The following is a 20,151-nucleotide window of genomic DNA, read 5'->3' as shown; positions in this document are numbered from 1 at the left end:
ACTAGGGACAAACCCATTTCCCCAGGAGGGAACACAGAAAGCTGCCCCATACTGGCAGGCACCTGCGACCTTCCAACAGAGAGCATTGCTCTGCTTCAGTCAGTTCCTGGGGGAGCCCTCACAAGAGTGAAGGGGGGTCCTGGTGCCCCTCAAAGCCCCTGTATGCCTTCCAGCAGAAGGATCCTGTAAGGGGTATTGGCAGATGTCAGAGGTGTGAGGGCCTCTGCCCTGCCTTGTGAAGGCCTGAGGGCGAGGTTAGGTGGAGGACCTGGAGGACACAGCCTTGGCGCCGTTTCTGCTCAGTGGTGTGCTTTCCCATCTGGCTGGGATGAAGGCCTCTTGCCATCTACAGTCAGACTGTCCTTGTCTTCCTCCAAGAACACCAGACCCCACGCTCTTTGTGCCCAGCAATCACACACATCCATTTCCAGAACCAGGCATGACCACCGAGAAAGAATCTTCCTCAAAGCTCGGAACCCTAGCGAATGCCCCAGGAAAATGCAAGCAAGGGCTGGTGCTCTGGGAGGCCAGGAGGGGGAGGAGGGGTACTTCTCTGCAGAATGGCATCTGGCAGAGCTCTGAGGCCTCCCCTATCCCCTGAAGCTTGCAGCCCCAGGCAGTAACCCAGGCACGACCCTGCTGGAGCGGCGAAGTCCTCACTTGGAAGCACTGGCTTTTCAGTGCATCACTCCAAGAATGTGCTGACGCTGCAGCACCGTGGCAGGCTTTCCACCGTCTGCTTCCCCCATTCAGTTACAGCGCATCCTCAGCCTTCCCCGCCTGTGCCAGGTCTCCCAACAAGAACCTGTGATGTCCAGAGAACACAGGAGCAACGGCAAGACCTATCACAGCAGTGGCTTTGCCAGGCTGACCAGCCTCTCTTCACTCCCTGAAGGCTTGACAGCATCTCGTTCCTGCCACCCTTCCCTCCAGGTGGAGAAGTCCAGACCTGAGCTAGGGGACTCAGGGAGGATGACACAATGGAGATCATTCAATGCTAGGATCTGGGGCATGGCCTCGGCCGAGCTCTCCCCTTGGACCAAGCTGGGTGTGGCCACATGACACCTTCCCCTTCGCAGGGGTCTGCCATGCTCATGGGACATCTCCCTACTTCTCACCTGACCCTCAGCTGCCTGCTGGGAGTGGAACAGAAGGAGGCATCTTTGAGAGGGAAGCACCGCCAAAGATAAACATGGGTACAGATTGCACTTCATCTTCCATGTGTCTGTTTCTACAACTTTAAGAAGGGGTCACAGGGCCCTGACTTGTAGGATAAAACAGTCAAAAACTGAAAAACATCATATGTATGTTACCTTTAGGTTTCATAGCCTACAAAAAAAAAAAAAAGACACTCATTTTATGGAGGAGAAAATAGCCTCAGAGAGGCCCAGTGGCTGCCCGGACTTCTGAGTGGGTAGGGCACAGGCAGGATAGGATTCTGCAGCCCAGTCTGCCCCCACGGCCTGTGTTGAGGAAGCTGGCCTCAGCGTAGGGTGGACCGAAAGGGCCTGCTGAGCCCCAGATAGCAGTGTATCTGCTCTTCACCCCAGAACCCCAAAGTCAAGCAGTGGCCTATCACAGACACCTGGAGCAGAGGCAGAGAGAGCTTGTGCCAGAGCCAGCTCATAGGTGTAAGGGTGGGGAAAGAGCGCAGAGCAACACTGGTAAGACCTAATAGTGAGTGAGTATGTGTATGTGTGTGTGTGTGTGTGTGTGTGTGTGAATTGTGTGAAAGTATTTGTGAATGCACATGTGTCCATGTGAGAGTTGTGAGAATGTGTGTCCACACACACCTGGGTATAAGAGTATGTATGCCCACACCTGGGTGTGAGTATATGTGTGTGCACAAGGTGTGCCAGAGCAAGAGACTCTAAGGTGTCAGTCTGAATGTGAGTGAGCATGCATGTGTGCACAAAGTGTGCACGTCTCCGCGTGTACATGTGGCGAGCACGCATGTTAGTTAGCGGTGCTAGGGGGTGGGTGGCGGGGTTAATTACATTTTCTGGTTGGCTGAGAGCTAATCAGCGGCACCTCACTGTTCAGCCCTCATCGGGTGTTTTTCTTCCTCAGATGTCTGTTTCCACTGCTTTTAAGAGGAATGATGACAGCCTGGAGGGTTACAAAGAGGGTGACGAGGCTCGGGAAGGGAGGACTCACTGACACACGGTGGCTGCTGCCCCAAATCTCTACAGGCCTTCCCAGATCGCAGGATGCAGTCAAGTTCTGAGAGCCGTGGGCTGGGCCAGGATGGGAGGGTGGGCTCTGGCACTGTGAGAAAAGCACTTTCTAGAACTTGGTCCAGAGAAGTGGCGGGCTGGGTATGGTGCAGCCCTGGGTATCTGCCTGGTGAGGACACTGCCATGGTAAGTCCTGCCCTGGGACACGGGCAAGTCCTCTCCTGTCCCAAGCCCCAGGGCTGCTGATTCTCACTCCTCCAGCTCAGTCCTGGAGCTGAGTCAAGTCCCCAAGCGTCCCCACCATGCCTCAAATGGCCTTGGGCTTTCTTGTGCCCATTTTCAGATGAAGACCAGGAATAGAGGAATGGTTTGCCATCACCAGCCTTGGTGAGCTACCACCCAGAGCCCCGCTTGCTGCCTGCTTATCATGGTCACATGGAAACGACACCCTGGAGCCTCTGGAACACTCTAGGAGTGCCAGGGCCCTCTCAGCCCACAGCTGAAAGCCTGTGCTCTGTGGGGGGAGGGGCTTTCTGTAAGAGAGGAGTGGGAGAGGGGAAACCAATGCCAGGGAGGAGAACCCTCCCAACACACAAGCCCAGGAGGTGAGGACAAGGGTGTCCAGAGATCCAGGAGCAAAGAAAGAACTCTTTAAAGTCAAAACTTCTTGTTGCTGACTGTGTGACCTTGGTAAGCAAGTTGCTCAACCTCTCTGGGCATTAGTTTTGTTGTCTTTCTAACCAAAATAATAACTTCATGGGATTTGGGAATATTAAATAAGGGGTGTGTGTGTGTGTGTGTGTGTATGTGTGTGTGTGTGTGAGAGAGAGAGAGAGAGAGAGAGAGAGAGAGAGAAGAGAGAAGAGAGAAGAGAGAAGAGAGAAGAGAGAAGAGAGAAGAGAGAAGAGGGGGGGCACTCTCAGTACTTAATAAATGATACCTGTGGACTTAACATTGTTATTCCTACCTGCTGAGGGGTGATGGGTCTTGAGACCAGCAGGGTAGAATGGATATAGTTGAGTCAAAGATGCAGAGTATTGGGAGAGTGGGGATGCCAGGCTGCCTGGTGGGGGGGGGGTCAAGGTGGGAAGGGGTGACCCAGCAGCCAGGGACCCGGCCCTGCCCACTGCAGCTGAGCTCTAAGACCCCCCTCTCCCTCATCCTCTTTCCCCTCGGGCTCTCTTTCCTGGTACCTCCCAGGCCTTCACTGGCCAGCTGGGGAACAGATAGTTCCTCGGACGCATCCCAAGATGAGTCTGAGCACGTCCCATGCTATGTGACCTTGCACACCCCTTTCCCTTCTGAGCTTTGTGTGTAAGGTGAGCAGCTGGACTGGGTGGCACCGCATCTGCTGTGGAAAGAACAGAGGCATGGGGGAAATAGACTGGCTGCTTAGGAGGCCCTGGGACTGGAAACTGCTGATAAAATGACACAGAGCTAATTCGTTCATTCATGAGACATTTGTTGAGCACATTTTGTATGCTGAGGTAGACATGTCCCTGCCCTTCTCCCTCATGCAAGGTCTTTACCTTAGGGGAAGGTGATGAGATTAATAATAAATAGAAGCAAGTAACTAGCATACTATGTTAGGAGGTCATTAGTGCTGTGGAAGGAGTATAGCAAAGTAAATGAAGACAGCAGTGCCTGGGAAGGGGGAACCACATGAAGTCAGGATTTCAGAAGCTGGTTGTAGTGATACACTCTCGTAATCCCAGTACTTGGGAGGCTGACACAGGAGGATCGCAGGTTTGAAGTCAATCCTCAGCAACTTGGGGAGACCCTCAGCCACTTAGTGAGACCCTGTTTCAAAATAAAAATTAAAATAGGACTGGGGTTGCAGCTCCGAGGTAGAATGCCTCTGGGTTCAACCCCCAATACCAAAAAAAAAAAAAAAAAAACTTAGCAACTTGAGTTAGGGGTCCAAGTGGACCTCATTGAAAAAGCAAGCTTGGTATTTATCTTCTGCGGCTTAATGAAAAGGGTGCCAACCACAGATGCTCCCTCTTGAAAGAACCTACCCTGGCGTCTAGTCTGCATCCTGGAAGACATGGCATCATGCCCACCTCTGCTTCCTCAGCCCACAGAGGCACTTGGCATCCTATATCTCAGGACCTATGCACACAAGTCTGGAGCAGTGGCCCTGAACCTGCGATGGAGCCTGAGAGCCCTTGTTTCCCCAAGTGGGAAGCCCCTCCTGGCACCACCGCACCCTCAGAGGGAATATCAACCCGTCCAGCCCCAGACCCTGCATGGACAAACCCAGGGGTGTGTACATCACGGAGCACAGAGTCCACACCAGGCCCAGAATTCCATCTGCTGCCAAATTCCAGGGCTGGAAATAATGAGGCAAATTGTCCCTCACCACTGATTAACTTTCAAGTCGCTCCGCTAAACTGGGTGCAGTTGAAGTTTTAGCAAGTCTCCCGAGGACCCCAGGCAGCTTCAGTTTCAGCCTTGTAAAGAACTGTTAAGATCCAATCAAAATAAATAAAATCAGATCCAGGAAAGTGATGTGTTTGTGACTGCAGACCAAACACTCAGGATATTCATGCAGAAGCCCAGCACCCCAGTTTTCGCAGAGATTCCTTGTACTAGGCTGGCATGGGCCCATGATCTCACCAGCCTGAAGCCGTCCCTGGGAGCCTCCCTGCCTGGAGCAGCTGGAGGGGAAAACCAGGCTGAGCTTGGGTTCAGACAGAAACTTGCAAAGGGTCCCATCCCCATGGGTGGCAACAGGAAGAATCCCACCCACGGGCCTAGCCCTGCTGCCACGCAGCAACAGAAAATGCAGGCCCCAGAACCATGGTCCAACCATGAATCAGAAACTCCAAGGCAGGAGATGCTGGTACCACCCCTGTGATTCTGGAAAACCCAAGCAATGCTGGGGAAGACGGAACCAGGCTGTAGTGAGGTGCAGCCTTCTCCCTCTCCCTGTCCAGCGCCTTCTTCCTGCCCACCCCTGTCCTGGCCTATATGATGCTTCTGCTAAAGTCCTTCATCAAACCCTGGAAGAAAAATCAAAAGGACTGTGAAAGAAAATTCCTGTGCAATGTGAAGAACCACCTCCAGGCTCCTGCGGTTCAGAGCAGCCAGCAGGGAAAACTTTGCCATCAGCCATTTGTGCCCTGAACTTCCTCCACGTTGGAGAAGAGAGACAGGAGGTCGCCTGGAGGGTCCAAGGCGGCTTGGGAAGCAGGGCCGCGTCCCCTTAGCCTGCAGACCGCATCTGCAGCCGTCTTGGGCCACGGCTGCATGGCGCCATGTTTCCCTGTGCGGGCTTCCCCAGGGCCCTGCCAGGTGGGCCCGGCCTCCCTGGCCTGTCCCGGGCACTGTCCAGCGGCCTGCCGCCCCACGCACGCGCTGAAAGGCCCCTTGTAAGGAGCCGCCCGCCGCTGCGCTGAGCACGGGTCTCTTACCTCATAAACGGCTAATTTGTTACATATTTTCTGACGCTGTAAATGGGAGAACAAAGACCTTTTCTCTCTCATATTTTTGTTCAATTATGTTTGTGGGGGAACCTGATCCCCTTCAAAGGGGGGCTGAGGAGCCGGTGGGGGAGGAAGCCTCCCAGGCTCGCTGACCTCCTGGGGAAGCTCTGGGCCCTAGTCCTCTCCACCCTGAGGCTTGAGTGCTCTGGGCATAGCGGCCTAGCCAGGAGAGCCACAGCCAGGGCCCGCCAAGGGGCCAGCCCTTGGTGTCCTTTCCTTCGAGGAGAGGAGCCTCGGGGAGGCAGACCGTGGGATTCTGTGAGGAAGGGCCTCTCTCAGTCCGCAGGCCTGACGGCATGGTCTTGTGCAGGTGATGAGCTCCTAGTCACCGCACTAACAGCTCCTTTCCTTGTAACTGAGATGTAAGGCCCCTTGGAGATGTGCCAGGAGCCGGGCATTGGGGGCAGGCACAGGTTCTTGGCAAGAAGTCCACAGCTGGAAACAGGGGCTGCACCGTGTGGGAGGCCCCTCTAGGTCTGAGGTACCGACCCATGTTTAGGCTTTTGCCCAGCTCTCCTCCACATCTGGGTCCCAGTGTGTCCCTTCCACCCTCTTTCGCAAAAGCACACTCACAGGACTTGGCCCCTAGAGGCTGCTCCTCTAGAACACAGGGAACAGCGCAACAGCCTCGCCTTCCTTCCTCCCATCCATTCCTGCCCTCCAAGAAGCGCCCTTCATACAGCCTGGGGAGGTGAGGGTTAGTGGAGCCTCTGTGGTCCTGAACTTCGTTAAGTCTGCAAGGAAAGTGGGAGGAGACAGATGCGTGACTCATACTGACAGACAACCTTTACTCACCCACCACCTACTTGCTGTGAGACCCCAAGCTAGTCCTTTAACCACTCTGAACCTCTTTCACCTCATCTGTAAACATGGGGATAACATTGGGATCCGCCTCTCAGAGCTGTTGGGGCTTTAATGAAATGAGACTTGTGATGAACTTTGCACAGTGCCTGGCTTAGAACAAATGATCAATTGGTGGCAATTAATGCCATTGTTAACGTCAGCAGGCATGAGAGAAAGAGGGCAGGATAGAGGAGAGCTTTGAACAGGCTCCAAGCTGCTCTGCAGGGGCAGGAAAGGAGTTTTCAGGAGGTGATGTTTGAACCACTCGCTGAAATTTGAGTAGGTATATGAGGCCAAAGGAGGGGAGGGGGTGAAGGGCACAGCCAGCAGAAGGACGATCACGTACAAAGGCCCTGAAGTGAGAAAAAAAAATAGCACATTAAAAAAAAAAAGTAAAGTCGCATAGTTATAAAGTCTGTAAAAACATAGGGGAGGGAGAGCAAGATGAGTCCTGGGCGAGGGGCAGGCCCTTCCAGGGGTTGCTGGGAGGCCACGTTGAAATTAATCATTGTTCCTAGAGCAGAGAGGAGACGCAAAGGACTAAAGCTGGGGGTGTCATGATCTCCCTGATTTTTAAAGATTGAGCCCACACACAGCATCCTTCTCCTCCATTAGTTCCAGAGCAATGGCCCTGCATCAAGTCCAGGATGATCAGGATATAGATGGGCCTCAGGCCTGAGATCCTGGTACAGAGTCCCTCTGGAAGCAAAGTGACACACAAATGACAGGCAGAGAGGGGAGGAGTGAGTTGGAAGACACAGGCAAGGGCCAGAGCATAGGCTCCGGCTGGCCCATACAACACCGTACACTGAAAATGATCCAGCGGGCTTCTTGGTGTCTGGCAGCAAGGATCCAGGCGCATTAATCTCTGTCCCCTCCAGAGCCCTGCGCAGCACCTGGCCAGAAGCAAACACAGGTTGGCTACATGTGTGAAGGTTGCCTGTGGTCCATTGTCAGCGCACACAGCATAGCCACACCCCTCTCCTGGACCTCTGTCTATCTCCCTTGCATACACACTGTCCTGCTCTGCCCTCAGTCACTCAGAGCCCAAGAAAGGGGAAGACAGGCACGGGCTGGAGCTGGGAGGAGGGCCCTACTAGAGCAGGTGAGCTGCCAGGTGGAACAGGATGGATGCTTCAGACAGGTGAGGGCCGGCAGGACCCCTGGCCCTCACCCAGCAGGCCCCTCCTGGGTGGCAGGTTCAGACAGGGCATGGAAGGCCCCATGAGACAGTCCACAGCAGGGACCTAAGAGGCTGGGACAGTCCTGCTGCCCACGGTGGGCCCTGGAAACAGCTCTTTCAGGAGTCCTTTCTGCTCCATTACCCTGAGCTCGGCCTCCCCCATCCCTCCCTGGGCCTGACCTGCACAGCAAGGAGGCCTTGGAGACTCCGAGTATTTCCCATCTGCAATGTAAGCAGATCTTTGCTCATCCAAAATGTGTCTGACTTCTCTGTGTTCTTTGCCCAAGACTAAGGCTCAGATTTCAGTTTCACATTCTTTTGCCTTGGGTCTGAAAACATTTTCCCTCTCTGTGGTGGGGGGGAAGGAGGGAAATAAGGGGCTCAGAGACTGGAGTCCCAAGCTGAGCAAGTGGAGCAGACAGCTGCCTCTCTCCTACCTTAGTCTGTCTTCTGCCTTGCTGTGTGACCTTGGGCACCTTCCTGCCCTCTCTGCACCATGAGGAGCCCCAGGAAGGATCTAAGAGCTGGCCCTCACCTGAGACTTTCTTGGCAGTAACAGAGTCTCCAGCACTCTCGTCTGCCAGGAAATGTCTCCTGTGGCTTCCAACAGGACTAACAGAAGTTAGAAGTATAGTCTAGTTTTGTCTGTGAGGCCAGGTTCTAGGCAGCTGTCCCTTTGGTGAGCTCTAGGAAGGGTGTCCACTCTGTGGTGGTCAGCACGCAAGGTCCCATGCTGTCCCACGGGCCTTCTCTCTTTTCTGCCACTCTGGGTTGGCTCTCCCCTTGTCCAGATCCTCCCCAGAAGAGGCTCAAGGATTTCTAAAACAATCAGATGTGGTGGGGCATTCCTCTAATCCTAGTACTTGAGAGGCTGAGACAGGAGGATTATGGGTTTGAGGCCAGCCTGAGCAACTTAACAAGACCCTGTTTCAAAATAAAAAGGGCTGGGGGTACAGATCAGAGGCAGAGTGCTCCTGGGTCCAACCACTAGGAAAAAAAAGAGGGGGAGGGATTTCTAAAATTGAAGAGGAAGGAGTGAGAGGACAGTCTCCTTCTCAAACACTGGGGAGCCTCAAAACACTGAATTGGAGAGGTACGGGACATCCAAGCCAAGAGAGGTCTGGATCCCTGCCGCCCCCTAACTTCCCCAGCACACCCCTATCTTCTGTGCCGCTAAACCTTTCTCATGCAGCAGCCAGGGAACAGCCTCTAAGTTGAAAGCCTGGCTGGTCACTCCCTGCTTAATCACTTTAGTGGCTTCTCCCTGTCCATGTGAGAGTCTGAGCCCCGGATCCCCCTTTGCTCTCTGAGCCAGCTGGGACCCTCGTCCCGAGGCCCAGGGTACACGCCAGCCCACAGCAATCACAGACACATCCATGAACTTGCCAAGCCTCACTGCGCCCCATTCCTCCCCAGTGAGCTGCGGGCACTCCCCACAATTCCTTTTCTCTCTCTTCTCCATGGCAAGTGTCTGCTCCCCTGGGGCATGGTGGTAGACCCCTCCTTGGGGAGTCCCCTGCTCGTGGTCCCCTCCTCTGCTGAGCTCCCAGGGTACCTTGTCCACCCCTCAGTCCCAGCTGCACAGTTTTGTGGCAAGTCTTCCCTGGTGACCTCCTCCTTTCTCCACCCCACACCTGACCAGGGTCCTCGAGAATGGAAAGGTGTACTGGTGTGGTGTACAGGGCCGGAACATGAAGAAGTGAGTAGGAATTCTCCTGTCTACACTGGCTCAACTATGGCCCCTCCTGGGAACTTTGCAGCAGAGCCTCTCTGGATCCACAAGTACTTAGGGACAGAATTTCTCAGTGTACGCACATGTGTGTGTCATAAAGAAGGGTAAGAAATGCTTTATGAGCTTTTTATCATATTTGTCTCAAGCAGACAGGACAAACACTATTCTCCCCACTTGATAGATGGGTAAGCTGAGGCTCAGGGAGGAGCAGGGCCAGTCCCATGTTCTTGCAGTAGCACATCAATAGAAGAGCCAGATAACGGCCTGTACATCGCAGGTGCTGGGTTTGAGGCTGGAGCACAGCCCTGCCTTTCCTGCTGCTGTTTGTCTCTGGAGCACTTGGGAAGCAGGGGCTCAGCAGACAACTTCACCGGCGGTTACGATCGCTCTCACCAGCGCGGAGTGCTCCCACAGCCACCTCCTCCCACCCTGGGCCAGTGGAGGTGCGCTCCAGTTCCTCCTCCCTGGATGCCACTGCCCGGGACCAGGCTGAGCAGAAGTCTCCACACCCCCTCCTCCCTGCAAATTGGTAATTGCTGTGTGGTCAGACCAGAGGAATTAGATGGGCCCTCTAGGAATTTCATACTGATTTTGCAAATGAAAACTGGGACTTGCCCTTTGAAGTCGAGGCAGCTGCATCAGCAGAGCAGGTCTGAGAGAGGAGGAAAAATAAAAATGGCATGCCCCAAAGCAATGGAAGCCGCCCCTTAATACCAGTAATGACGAGGGAGATAGCAGGGCCCCTGCAACCAGCCGCCTCCCATGTAGACCACTGTCCCTCCCGGGGTCTCATCTGCTCATCTTCCTCCGCCACTTCAGTCTCCACAGACAACTGGATGCTGTCTGGAGAGCAGGCAGAAAAGGGTCTTCTGAGGAGCCATGGCCTGAGGCTGCAGACCCTCCACCACTGCCCCCACCCACCGGCCTAACCCCCGCCACATCTTAAACACGCCATGCGTACCCTTCCCTCTCCACCCCTTCGTCCCCCTCAGCTCAGCTTGACCCCTTGGTTCCTTCACCTGCACCCAGGCTGGTCAGGCCCCTCCTCAGAGGCCCCAACCCCTGTGTTTTCCTGTTATCATTAGCTTATCGCCTAAGTCACCCATTTCTCTCCATCTCCTGCATCACTCTGAAGTTGCTTCAAGCTTTGTAACTGAGAATGGCTGGTCCAGATGCTTCTCTGGGATTTCCAGTATACTTTGCTCCCTCTTCCCAGTGTACTTAGCTGAGGAGGTCAGGAGTGGCTGCTGGAGAGCAGAAACAGGCTGACAGCAAGGACAGAAGAGCAGGAAGGGTAGTGGTGGCAATGCCAGGGAGCCCCGGGGAGCGCGGGGTGTCACTTCCTGGGCTGCCTGCGAAATGGGGCCAACAGTAGATGGCTGTCAAGGATAACCGAGCCTCTGCATGTGAAGTGCCTAGGACTGCAGGGCGATGAAGTGATGATGTGCTGGCTCTCCCATCCTAGGATGTCAGGCTCCTTGAGCAGGACAGGCAGAGCTGGGTGGTTCGCCCACCCCTCATGTCAGAAGGACCCTGTGACTCAGAAAAGGTCTCTAGATGGTGAAGACCAGTCTGCAGCACCAGAACCTGGCTCTCAGGTCTCCTACTTAGGCCTATCTGTGCCTCAAATTGAAAACCAAGAGACTCCTTCTCCCCTAGTGGGGCAGTCCCTGCATGACCCTGGCTCCTGGAGACCCCCGGCTTCCAGGTCTGCACAGCCACCAGCCTCCCCAAAGGCTACTCTCACCATGTGTGTGGCTGCAGATTTAGGAACCTCCGATGACTGCCCTGTTGATACTGAATCTCATCACCCCACCCACTGCCTTCTCCCGCCTGGCAAGGCAGGCCTTGATCCACAGCTGGGCTCTTGTCCCAAGCCCAGGGCTCTGGCTGCAGTCAGGTCTGCTTCCTCGTCTTCCCCTAAAGTCTACTGCTTGCTGCACCCCCTCCGCACTCGCCTCTGTGAATGTCCTCATCCTACTCGCCGTTGTGGCTCTTTCCATTTCTGGAGTCTCAGAGCCAGCAGGGCTGTTCCTGCCTCAGGACCCTTGCTCTCTCGGGAGTGCCCGGGGCTTTCAGACCTTTCGCTGCTTGGGGTTCCTTACCTAGAGAGCCAGTCTACAATGTCAGCCCTCAGGGAGTGCGCACACACATGTACGTATGTACATGTACACACACACACACACACACACACACACACACCCATACCTTGTGTTCTTGGCCTTAGTTCCTCCTTAGCAGCTATCATTCTCTACTCTACTAGTCTGTTTATGGTTTTGCTAAATTTTTGCTTATTTGTTCAATGAATGAATGAATGTATAAGCTGCTCCTTTTCACAGTTGGGTAAACTGAGGCTCTGGGAAAGAAAACGACTTGCCTGGGGCTTGGTAGGAAAGACTCAGACGCTGGCTAGATCTCTGGCCCACCTCCCAGCCCAGAGCCGGGCCCTGGCTCCAGGAAACCGTGTGTTTATTTGGATGCCTGCTGCTCAGTAGCCTAGTGTCCGGAGACAGGAGTCTGTGCCGGAAGCCCGGGAGCCTCAGAGCACTGAGCGGGAAGCCAGGAAGGAGTCGGCACCCCTTTGGTGCTGCCGATGGGGCAAGGAAAATAAATAAATAGATGGCAGCAGAGCCCGACAGGCTCAAACCTGTCCCCCAACCAGAGAAGGCTTCCTGTGAGGCAGGCTGCCCTCCACCCTGACCCAGGCGCTGACAGGTTAGGCTGGCCCAGGGTCCCAGGCTCAGCTCTGCTCTGCCGTGGGACACATGCGGTCCTGGCAGGGAGATGCTCAAAATAAGAGTCATGAGATGGGTGGCACGCTCAGCTTTTCATTCATCAATCATTCATTCATTCATTCATTCATTCATTCTGTAAGCATTTCTCCCACATCTACTATGTATGTGTCTGGCCAAGACAGGCTATTTGCTGCCCTCAGAACATTCACTGTTCAGAGAGAAAGAGAGAGTGAACAGCAACATGGCAGGCGTGCCATGGCCAGGGGACTGGCAAGTACTTTGGGGCTGGGGGTGAGGTTCCATCCAGCTGGGCACAGAGTGGAAATAGTGGGAGGCCGTGCACAGGTGGGGTTACTTAGACAGGTGTGGCCTCTTTCCCCTCCTCATCTGTCAGCTCTGACTACCCTGTGGCTGGGGCCCTAACACCCCTCTCCCTTCCAGCTGATGGCTCAGGATCCGGGCCTCACAGACTGGCCTCTACCTGTCTGTGTCTGTCCTTCCTACCAGTGGCTGGGTGCAGGTGGCATGATGGGTCAGCAGAGGGAAAGCCAGGACCTGGCTTTGACTCCCAGTGCTTGTTCTCCAGCATGCAACCTGTAGCAAATACCTTCACCATCCTTGAAGCCTCAGTTTCCAGTGTGTGATGTGGGGCTAGCGATCCTTACCTAGAACACTGTGGTGGCAGATGACTCTCCACTCTCTCTGCAGTGGCCCTGTAACCTGGCAGGTCCACTCTCCCCCCGTCACTCTTCCTGTTGACTCAGCTCCAGCACCCAGCCTCTTCTCCTCACACGTGCACGAAGCCTTCGGACCTGCTGCCCCCTCCCCTCATCTCTTCCTGGTCCCCTACCTGCTTGGTTTTCTTTTGGTAACACCTACTATATACTCCAGAGAAATGACACCAATGGATTGCCTCTAAGCATCCTTATCTCTTATCAGTAGATACAGTGATGTGTCACTTAAGGAGAATATGTTCTGAGAAATGCATTGTAGGCGATTTTGTCATTGTGCATGTAACATAGTGTGTACCTACCCAAACCTAGATGGCATGGCCTACGACACACCGAGGCTATATGGTAAAGTCTCTTGCTCCTGCTCCACAAACGGGTACAGCAGTGTTATGGTACCAAGACCATAGACAACTGTAACACAATGTAAGTATTTGTTATCTAAGCATAGAAAAAGTAACAAAAATACTAAGCCATAGGAATTTGGGGGTTCATTATAATCTTAGGAGGTTTTGCTGATATATACATTTCATCACTTACTAAAACATCATATGCAGAGCCCAAGTGAGTGTGTGTGTGTGTGGGGGGGGGGGGAGATTGCTAGGCATGGTAGTATACACCTGTAATCCCAGTGCTTGGAGAACCGCAGGTTCGAGGCCAGCCTCAGCAACTTAGTGAGATCTTCCTTGTTTCAAAATTTTTAAAAGGGGAGGGGCTGAGGTGTAGCTCAGAAGTAGAACATTCCTGGGTTCAATTCCCAAATTAAGAAAGGAGAGAGGAGAGGGAGCAAGGGAGGGAAGTAAGGGGGAAGAGAAGGAATTTCACTGAATGGGCTCATGCATTGTGGAAAATAGCAAGTTCAAAATATGTAGGATTGGCCCTGAGGTTCAGGGAAACACAAGAAAGGGCTGATGTTCACTCTAGTCAGTGAACGGGCAGAATTCCCCCTTCTTGGAAGGGGGTCATAAGTTTTTATTTAAGGTCATTAACTGATTGGATACCAATCTGCTTTCCTCAAAGTCTACAAACTCAAATCTCAATCTCATCTGAAAAATATGCCCATAGAAACATTTATAAAAATGTTTGGCCAAATATCTGGGACCATGGCCCAGCCAAGTTGACATAAAATCAAACATCACAAGGGTACCCCTTGTCAACTTGGCCCCACAAGAACCTTAAAACATACTTAGTTTCCAAGTAAAGAGAGTAACAAGATTTTATTTCTGCCTCACATGATGTGGCTATATGCGTCCACCCAAAATGCCCTAATCTTCCCCCAGAATAGAATACAAAGTGCTTGGATTCATTTATCATCTCCTTGGTATCCTTAAATACTATGACCAAAAGTTAACAATAGTAAAGTTCTATGACATAGTTAGTAAACCTGTGTTAATAAGGGGATAAGAGGAGAAAGAAAACAAAGACAACTGAAATAGACATACACACGCAGGCTTACACTCACACACACACGCACAAACATACTCATGACAAAATCAGAAACCTAACAACCATTACAGTCCTTGCGTCTGTAACTGATCGCACAAGATGGTGCTTATAACCTCCTTCGTCTTCTGCTACCCAGGCAAAACTCCCTTTGCCTCTAGCAAGAACCTCAGCTGGTCCTGATCTTGAGCCTGACTGAATCTCCATTCCTGAGGGTCCAGCCGGTCACAGATCTGCCTGGACTGGGGTGCTGATTCTACTCCCAGGCCCCCAAGCCGTCTTCTGCGGTCAGGACCCTCTCGCGTCCACTGGGAAGAGCAGGCCTCTCCCTCATGGCGCTCAGGACTGCCACTTCCTTTGTGGCCCGTGGACTCCGAGGCCGGAGGATCCAAGGCCATCCTAACTTCTGGCTCAGTGCAGTCCCTGTCTACTAAGGTTTTAATAACAATGGTGCACCTCAGTTTAACTCCACTGCCCCCTTGCAGGCAAGTTCTGTGAGAGCCTGGCTTTTTGTCTGCTTTGTCCCTGGCTGACTCCCCAGCACCTATTCCTGCCTGACCCATGGGAGGTGCTGAGCCAGCAAGGCTAAGTGGTGTGGGGCCTGAGCTGGGCTCCAGAGTGGGTTAGCCCTGTTGTTCACTTACCCAAGGTCCCCAGCATTGAGAGCCAGTCCGTCCCTGGTCCTAACAAAAGGGGTCCTGATGCTTTCTCCTAAGGTGCTGTTAATTGGGCCACCAAGGGAACACAGGACTAGGGCCCAGCATTCTAGGCGATCAGGACTGGATGACTCTGGAACAATAAGCCTGTACCCACCCTCCTGGCGCCCACCTCACTCCAGCCTAGGCCACCATTGAAGATATGTTTAAATTCCGGGCCTCCACTCAGGGAACGCCGCTGGCCGCCCTGTGCCCACGAGCCCTGGGTGGATGGACGGGGGCAGGGCTCTTGGTGGCCGGGCCTCCACACAACCAGGCCACGCAGGGGAGCGAGGCACCTCTAGCTTTGGCTGGGTGTTTGTTATTCCATGTCAAAACCTTATCATAAACATTATCCTGGAGTGGGCCACCGAGGCTCCGTGTGAGGAAGGTTTGTTGTTCTAAGATGGCAGAGAGCAGAGGAAGTCTGAGCAGTGCTGGGCTGGGGAATTCAGGGCAACCAAGAGGGTGGCAGAAGTCAGGGCCAGCACTTCATTCTAAAGCCTGTGTATTTATCACCCTTACTGTGATGGTCAGTGGCAGATCTGCCTTCAAAATGAGCACCACATAGTTGAAAATCACGTCCAGTTAATCCACTAAATGCAGGTCTCTGCTGAGAAGCGGCTGAACACCACTGTTTGTTGAATGAATGAACGAGTGTAGCATCCCTCTGTTTGCTGTAAGCACCAAGAATGCTCAGAAAGGAAGACATACTGCTTTGAAGTCCTATTGTGGGAACCCCGTGTGGAGCCAGAGGGATGTCATTTCAAACTCCAGCTTTATCCTTTACAACCACGTGGCTATGGGCCTGTCTCTCACTCCTGCTTCTTTGGTTTCACACCTGTGAATAGAGACACCATCCCTGCTGGCTCTCACTGAGAGAACAGAGGGAGGCCCCAGTGGGCAACGGGTCACTATGAGGACAAGTTCCAGGGCTGGCCACATGCCTTTCTCACCCCTCTCTGGCTGTGGTGCTTAGGCCAAGGGCTGACTTAACATCTCTTTGCTGCAGTTTTATTGTTTTAATCTTACCTCAGAGTTGCTTTAAAGGTTAAATAATTAGTTTAGAAAGTTCCTGACACATAGTAAGTGCTCAGTAAACCTAGGGGTCCTAGGAATGGCTGGGTGAAGACTTCTCTATGCACTGCAAAGGGTGGGTGCAGGCCAGGAGGAGAGCGTGCAGGTTTCAGGATCAACAGCCTTGCTTCAGCAGTGTTCACTGAATGTCTGCTCTTGGTGACACTGGGATTCAGTGGTGACAGGTGAGGCAGAGAACAGGGACACTTCAGTGGGATAAGCAACACTGAATGGGTCAGTGAATGGGCATCTGTGGGAGGCACCAAATCCTGTCCAGCTGGCAGAGTCAGGGAGACAGGTCCCAGTCCTGGCTCCTCCACTCACCCACTGACAGATGCCCGGGATTCCCCTCATGCGGCCTGGCCTTGGCTATCTATATGTAACACACCAATAACAAATACTCCTGGATACTTTCTTTTCTTCTTTTGGCAGTGCTAGGGATGGAACCCAGGGGCATTCTACCTCTGAGCTACACCCCCAGCCCTATTTTTTATCCTTTTTTAAAATAAAATATATTTAGCCCAATAAATCCAAGATATCATCATAACATGTTATCAACATACAAACTTTCAAATGCTTTATAATCATTTTGGGGGACTAAATCTTTGAAACAGGGTCTCACTGAGTTGCAAAGGGCCCCACTAAGTAGCTGAGGCTGACTGTGAACCACAATCCTTCTGCCTCAGCCTCCCAAATGCTGGGATTACATGCATGTGCCACTATGTCTGGCTTTACTCCTGGCTATTTTACAAGTGTCCAGAAAGAAACTGGGTGTGGCGGCAGGTGTGGATGAATGACTACCATGGACACCTGGAACTCCTGCCTCAGCCTGTGGTCCAGAGTACTGCAAAGGATCCTGGGACTCAGGGTTGAGCTCTCTCTGCCTCAGCTCCTCTGTGGCCTTACGCCTACCTGCTCCAGGACCCTGTCTCCTCTCGCCTTGTATATGAGGACACAGGTTGAGATCAGTGGTTTCAAATGGGGCTCCAGGGAGTCCTGCCACCCAGGGCCACAAACTTCAGGCTGCAGCCTGCCTCCCTTACATCAGTCAGTAAAGTTTCCATTTTTATCTGGTCCAAAATTGGTGCTCCAACTAAGGTTCATTTTGAAAACAAAAAAGAATTTCATAGCTAAAAAAAGGTTTGAAAACGCTCTGGACCAGTTTCCCAGCTCCAAGCTGGGAAGGTTTGGATCTAACTATTTTCTTCAAACTTTTACTCAACAAACACAGATTCAGCACTCACTATAGGCCAGGATTGTTCTTAACAACCCTACAGGATGTCATGCACTTGACCCACTAGAACACCTCCCAGCTACGTGAGGGCCACATGATTACAAAAGTGACTCCGTGAGTCAAGCAGGGTCCAGGGGAGCCATTTCCGCTCCAGCTGGGTCTTCTGGCACCTAAGCCAATGACCTCACCACAGGTCAGGTGTTGCCTTGGCCAGGCTGATCTGAGAAGCAGCGGGCAGATGTGTGTAGCCGCCAGGCAAGGTCTCAGGAAGTTTGCGAGGGCCCAAGGCCCTCAGGTGAGGGGAGCGCATCCATTTGACACAGATGCTTTCACCCAATGAATGCACATGTGGGAGGAAGCGCCTATTGCCTTCGCAGTATCCTCAGTAACAGGGCCACTGCCTCCCGTGATCCATCCCCAGCCACCATGCCACCATCGACAAGCTGCACCAGATAGCTGCAGATCAGATTTCAGTGGTGGCAGCCAGAGCACAGGGCCTGGAGAAGGCCCAGAGATGGGGGCAGGTGACCTCATCTCCAGCCAGCCCACACAACCATTAGCACAACTGGGAGGGGCCAGTGGAGGTGCCCTCGTGAGCACAGGCTTGGCCCCAGGGCCTTGTCGGTACCTTGGTCGGGCCCTGGGTACCTGTCTCAGGAGTTTTTCTTATTTAGATGATGTATCTGGTGGGAACTATTGCCATGTGGTGGTGGCATGCCTCAAAATACAGATAGAATGCCAAAGTCCTAGGAGCTAGGCTGAAGGGCTTATCAGGCTTATCCCTGCAGTATGAAGTAACCTTAGCAGGTACTAAAATTAAAAGAAAAAAAGGGGGATGGCATCCTCTCTTTACCAGGCACAGGGATCAAGGCTAGAAATTCAAAGTTAAGGTGCAAGGTATACTTATTGTCTTTGAGAAGCCCATAGCTACTAAGGGGACTGGCCGTTCAACACAATGGAAGTCTCATGTTCCCACCACAGTGGAAGGAAGCGTGGCATGTAGATCACCAATCACCCCAGTTATGGGTGTAACAACAATGGCATTATTGCTCCTGTGGCCGGGGGCAGTTGGGATGGGCTTTGCTAACCATGCTGGGCTCCCATGTCTGGGAGTCCACTAGCTGTGTGCTAGTCTAGGATGACCTAGCTAGACAGCTCTGCCCTAGGTGTCTCTGGTCCTCCAGCAGGCAATGACGGAAGGCCATATAGCAGTAGCAACAGCACAACAGCACCCAAGTACTTCTCGTGCCCTGCTTGGGTTCTGGCATCTCATTGACTGAAGAGACTCCAGAGTCAGAATTGGAGAAAGCTACAAAGTCCCATGGTGAAGGGTACAGATTCAGGGTTAAGATTTGGGGCCATTATCTATTAGTCTGCCATCGATGGAGACCATGGAGCCAAAGGGAGGAGTCTAACCCAGGCAGTAAGTGCTTCTTAGCTTTGAATCCACGGCCCTCAACCCCGTGCCTGGTAGACAGTGTAGCCTCTTTTTTTCTCCGACACCTTGATACCTGCCGTAATTTAATCCAGCCCCTAGGCAGGCAGAGAAATTTCGTGGGGGAGACATCTGGGTACAGCCTGGAAGGCCGAGTTTGAGTTGGCAAGAAAAGAGGGACAGATCTCCCAGTCACAGGGAACGGCACATACAGGGACCATGTAACAAAAGTAAGCGGCTGACCACCACCTAACGTGGGTTGAAAAGTTTAGAGCAAAAAGAGAAAGAGGAAGGCCATCGGAATTTTGCTTTTAACAGAAGAACCTGGCATAGTGGGGAAGGAAGGGGCCGTCACAGTGGACCTGGTGGTGAGTGCCTGTGCCTGAATGGGTATGGGCCAAGAGCCTGGAGGCTTGTTATCTAAGGCTGCAGCAAGCAGAATGAGCAGGGACTGAGGGTTGAAGGCACAGACTGGGGCTGGAGCATAGGGATTGCAATCAGTTTTCCTCTCCATCTGTGCTAAATAACCCAATAATAATCGGGCTCCTTCTTCCCATTGACCAAAAGAGCCAGAGAATCTTAGTCCTGTGAAGCTGGCTCCAGTTCTAGCTGTGTGGATTGAGTGTCTTCCCCTCCCTGGGCCTTAGTTTCCCCATCTAAAGTGGGGATGCTGAAATAGACTATCTCTCAGGGCCTTTGTACTCCAACACCTGTATTCCATACAAACACTGATCCTCATATGTCACAGAAAGTCAGACTGCCCAGGATCCTGTTAAAAACACAAAGACTGTGATTCTGGAGGGCACAGCTTGGGCATCTGACTTTTGCAAGGCACTCCAAGTAACCCTGGTACCTGACAGGTTTTATGCCTGGGCACAATGGTGTCTCCAGGCATGGTGGCCAGAGCTCAGGGGAGCTGGAGAACCCACGCCTGCTGACTACAGTGTAGATCTGGCTCTGAGGACCTGGCTCCTTGGGCCTCCCTGGGTGCGGAAGGCTTCCAGAGGAGGAGGCCTTTGCATTGCGATTTGATGCCTGGGCTCTTTGTTTGTCTTCCTTCATTTGTTTGTTTTGCTTGATTTGGATGGGCTCTCAACTGCAAAATTAACCTGTTTATTCTAGAACACTTCTAAGCACAGAGCCCTAAAGGAGTCAAGAGGAAAACTCACCCAAAGTTCCAAACCCAGACAAGCAGGGTTCTCATCTTATTCATCAGATGAGATGTTGAGACCACGAGCAGGAGGGGCCCCATTGGCCAAAAGGCTGGAGATGAGAGTGGACAGCTATGCTATGCTCAGGGCAGTGAGTCTGGAACAGGAAAGGCAGAAGCATTCCCAGAGCCAACCAGTGCTGCCAACCACACGCCTTCTCCATTCCAGGC

General features: G+C 52.8%; 1 protein-coding gene across 1 annotated transcript in view; it reads left to right on the top strand.

Annotated features, from left to right (window-relative positions):
- The window catches only part of TRABD2B (TraB domain containing 2B), a gene marked incomplete at both ends in the record, with an annotated part of 208,692 nt that overhangs the window by 156,579 nt on the left and 31,962 nt on the right, over nt 1-20,151 (top strand). The gene's annotated exons all lie outside the window — the stretch shown is intronic.

The sequence above is a fragment of the Muscardinus avellanarius genome (genome assembly GCF_963383645.1).
Source record: "Muscardinus avellanarius genome assembly, chromosome: 3".
NCBI lineage: Eukaryota > Metazoa > Chordata > Mammalia > Rodentia > Gliridae > Muscardinus > Muscardinus avellanarius.
This window is presented reverse-complemented; position numbering and strand designations above follow the sequence as displayed.